We start from the raw sequence: 5,080 nt of genomic DNA, 5'->3' as shown, positions 1-5,080 counted from the left end.
TCAGAAGTGCAGAAGTCCTAAGGACCCCTGAGATTGTCACTGGTGTCCTGAGGGGGAAATGAGAGCCCCTGAATTTGCAGCCAGTTGGTTAGAAGTTCAGGTGGTCTGGGAAACCCCAAATTGATAGTTGGTATCTGAATACAAACGGTTCTTAAACCTCACTCACAAGAAGAGATGCAAATAAAAATTACCACAAGATATCATCTTTCACTTACCTGAATGACAGAGAGCTGAGCAAGAGAATATATTGTTGATGGGAATATAAATTGGTACTTTTTTAGGGTAGATTAAAAACTGGCTGAAAATTCTTTGACCTTGGCCCCTAGCTGTTCTAGTCCTCTTAGTCCAGTGTCACACTGTGAGAGAAGAGGCCTTCCACCCTCAGCTGCCATCAAACTGCAAGAATATGAGAAATCCCAAAGCAGAAATCACCCAGCTGAGGCCGTCAACCATGGAACTAAGAGATAACAATAAATTGTTGTTTTAAGTCATTAAGTTTGGGGTAGTTAGATGTATAGCAGTAGGTAACTAGAACACACCTCTTGAGAGTATAATTTGCCAATATTTATCAAAATTTTAAGTCAATACACACTATAACACAGAAAATTCATGTGTTTTTTATACACATATACTAGCACACATACGAGGTAACACGTATACCAAGATATGCATTGCAATGTTTATAATAGCAAAAGATTGGAAAAGATCTAAGCATCTCTATAGAGGACAGATTAAATATATTATTCAATACTGAAACAATAGAATATGCTGACATTAAAAAGAAAGAGTAATCATAGTATATACTAATATGGAATAATCCCCAAGTTATTTGTTAACTGAAAACAGTAATGTAAAGGACAGTGTATACAATATTCTATCATTTGTATGATTAAAAAAAGAATATGCATATGTACAGGTTTGTAATGCATGGATCATCTCTAAAGGATACACAAAATAGGAAAACGGATTTGGGTGCCTGAAGGACAATAAGTGGAAGGAAGACTTAATTTTCACCATAAACTTTTTCAGTTCTGTACCATGAACATGTATATGTTACCTATTTGAACAACTTTTTAATAATATGTATATAATCTAGCCACACTATTACAACTCCTTCACTTTAAAGATGAGAAAACTAAACTCAAAGAGCTGAGGTGATTTGTTCAGATCTTCACAGCTTCCCGATGACAGAGCAAGATCTAGAAACAATTTCTTACACGGGGATCTTTTCCCTGGATAGAGTCTTTTCTCCAGATAGAATTCCTTGAGTTTATCCCTTCTCAGCCAGGGAAGCCCTGTCTCTTAGCATCTCCAAGAAGTACTTTGTTTTTTTCTTCGCAGTTTCAGCCTATTTTCACTTCCAGACTAAGTGACGCAGGACAAAACATATGTGCGTTGTATTAGTTTCCTATTGCTGCTGTAACAAATGAACACAAACTTAGTTACTTGAAACAACACGGACGTATTCTCTTACAGATCTGGAGGTCAGAATTCCAAAGGGAGACTTAACAGGGCCAAAATCAAGGTGTCGGCAGGACCAGTTCTTTTTGGAGGCTTTACAGGAGAATCCATAAGAGGTTTGTCTGGCTTTTCTCAGCTCGTATGTGGTAGAGCTAGAACCAGAGCTAGGACTCCTAGTTCAGTGCTCTCTCCATTACTGCCTTGCACTGGCACTAGGTATGCCTTTGGAAATATAACATCTGTCTGAATTTGCACTGTCATTTTAGTTTAACAATTGGGTGGTGCAAATGTTTAAGCACTTGACTACTGACCAAAAGGTTGGTTATTCTAATCTACCCACTGGTGCCTTGAAAGGCCTGGCAATTTACTTCCAAAAGATCACAGCCATTAAAAACTCTATGGAGCAGTTTTACTCTGACAAATATTGGGTCACTATAAGTCGGAATCAACTCAAAGGCAACTGGTTTGGTTTTTTAGTTTAACACTCTGTCCTTAGTAAATCAAGGTAAACAATATATTCATCAAAAACAAAGTATTTAATTAAGAGTTAGGGAAATTTTCCTAGACATCTACTTCATGTACACTAGGAGAAGTCATTAATCAATATTATTATTGATAATAAGTCACAGGATTAATAAAAGATATGTTTTCCTGACTTTTCACTCTGTGCTAGGCTGTGTGCTAAACCCTTTAAATATGTATGTCTAATCCTTACAGCCGCACAATGGAGATATCATATCTCCGTTTCAAGGACAAGGAATTGAGATTCAAAGAGATTAAAGAACTCATTTAAGTTCTCATGGCTTGACAGCAGAGTCACCATTTAAAGCCAGGTTCTTAAGACTCTGAAGCTCTGCTAATTCTTCTATATCACTTGGCTTACTATGTTAATAGTCATAACCCTAATGATCAGAGAGACTGAATTATACACAAAATACCAGTATTTTTCCAGTAGACTTTGTATTCCTTGAGGACAGCAGGTCTTGTCCATTTTCATACCTCCCATACCTAGCCAAGTGCCTAACACATATAGGTACATGATAAATGCTTAATAAAATAAATTGTTGAGTATAGAAATATCTAATATTTCAGATGTAGTGTATTTTAAAGTATTTTAGTTTTTCTCATCAGAAACCCTGGCAAGAAATTTTTTTTAATCTCTAACAAGCTACAGTTTTAAAAAAATATAAATCTTTTGTTTCCTAGGAGCTAAGCTAAAAGCAAGTTTCTCACAGTTCAGAAGGATCATGAGGTCACAAAGTTCCACCCTGGAATGGAATGCCATTTGTTGCTTGTTCAGAGAACTGATCATGCCAACAGTCCTTTGTCTTTGGTAAATCGGAATCTGAAGTCCGTTCAGGCCTCTCATTTCAGGCTGCCAATGCTGGCAGCACTGCTTCCAGATAACTAACCTATGTTCTGCTGACTCAACTCCCAGAGTCAGACAGGGCCGTATTCAGATGGGACCAATGTTTCTTAATCTTTTTTGGGGGGGAGTCATGAGGCCCTTTGAAATAAAAAGGGGATTCATGTAACCCTGAAGGCAATGTCAATGACCACCTAAAATAAGATAAAAATACTGAACCAGTTTGCAAAACTAAATATTTTATTTTTCCTCTTCTAAAATATTTTCTGCTGGGAATGATTTGACATGGGTAAGGCATAGTTTTAGATGGCTTATCTAATTTTTGACACTCCATAAGATCCAAAAAGTAGTTTATTCAGCAGCAGTGTATTCAAGACTACTCTTGTCATTCTGCTATTTGCTGTGGGCATATCTGAGAAAAGCTTTGTATTCCCATCAAAGGCAAAAACAAGCTAAGTGGAAAGAAATTGTATAATGACAGTATTTATTGCAAAGAAAATTGCACAATATAATTTTTAATGTATTTTTATGTTTTAGAGTAGTATTGTTACTGTAATGTTGATAGGTGCCATCGAGTCAGTTCAGACTCATAGTGACCCTATGTACAACAGAATTAAACACTCTTAGTCCTGTGCCATCCTCACAATCTTTGGTATGTTTCAGTCCATTGTTGCAGACACTGTGTCAATCCATTTTGCTGAGGGTCTTCCTCTTTTTTGATGACCCTCTGCTTTACCAAGCATGATGTCCTTCTCCAGGGACTGGTCCCTCCTGATAACATGTCCAAAGTACGTGAGACGAAGTCTCGCCATCCTCGTTTCTAAGGAGCATCCTTCCGAGACAGACTTGTTCGTTCTTCTGGCAGTCCGTGGTATATTCAGCATTCTTCACCAACTCCATAATTCATGTACATCTAGTCCTCAAAATGACATCTTTCCTTTTTAATACTTTAAAGAAAGGTCTTTTGCAGCAGATTTACCCAATGCAATACATCATTTGATTTCTTGACTGCTGCCTCCATGGGCATTGATTGTCGATCCAAGTAAAATGAAATCCTTGACAACTTCAATCTTTTCTCCATTAATCATGATGTTGCTTATTGGTCCAGTTGTGAAGATTTTTCTTTATGTTGAGGTGTCACATACTGTAGGCTGTAGGCTTTGGTCTTCATCAGTAAGTGCTTCAAGTCCTTTTCACAAGCAAGGTTGTGTCATCTGCATAACACAGGTTGTTAATGAGTCTTCCTCCAATCTTGATGTCGTGTTCTTCTTCATATTGTCCAGCTTCTTGGATTATTTGAAGCATTAGACTCACAGAAAAATTGCACAGGAAGTTCAGAGAGTTCCTATATATTCCTTCCCCCATCCCTGCACACAGTTTCTCCTATTATTAACATCTTACATTAATGTAGGACATTTGTTACAACTGATAAACCATTATTGATCCAACATTATAATTGAAGTTCATAGTTTAGGGTTCACTCTTTGTGCTTTGCAGACCTATGGATTTTGACAAAAGCATAACGCATGTATCCATCATTACAGTATAACACAGAATAGTTTCACCATCCCTAAGATGCCCTGTGCTCCACCTGTTCACCCCTCAACTTCTGGTACACAATATAATTTTATTTACACTGACCTACCTTGACAAGATACCACAAATTTCACAATCGAAGTTTAATGTGTAAAATTTTAATCATCAAGGAGTTATAATATCTTCTTACGCATATAAGGGCACCAATATATGTTGAGTTATGGGATGAGTTATGGAGTAAAGAGAGCCCCCCTCCACTTGCTCCCAGAGTCAAGACAGTGCCCTACCATATTTACAACTGCTTTTGACTGTAATAATCTGAGACTACTGACAGCACACACAAGATGGCCCCAAGCACTTTCTTGGCAAAACCTGTTTGGAAACTTTTACCTTACAGGTAAGGCATGTTTCTCTGTTGTAATACAGCACCTGTGAAGAGTCAGCAGTCCAGGGAGGACTGTTCCCTCTGGTATTTGTACATCTGAGGTGCAATAACAAAGGACTATCAACTAAGACGGTGAGGAGAATGATGTCTGTCTTAGTTATCTAGTGCTGCTATAACAGAAATACCACAAGTGGATGGTTTTAACGAAGAGAAGTTTATTTCCTCACAGTCAAAGTAGGCTAAAAGTCCGAACTCAGGGTGTCAGCTCCAGGGGAAGGCTTCTTCTGTTGGCCTTCTTCTCTTCGGTGTTCCCCTGGACTAGGAGCTTCTCG

This window comes from Trichechus manatus, unplaced genomic scaffold (assembly GCF_000243295.1).
Source record: "Trichechus manatus latirostris isolate Lorelei unplaced genomic scaffold, TriManLat1.0 scaffold00009, whole genome shotgun sequence".
Classification (NCBI taxonomy): domain Eukaryota; kingdom Metazoa; phylum Chordata; class Mammalia; order Sirenia; family Trichechidae; genus Trichechus; species Trichechus manatus.
The sequence above is the reverse complement of the archived record's forward strand: the minus strand, read 5'-3'. Positions refer to the sequence as shown.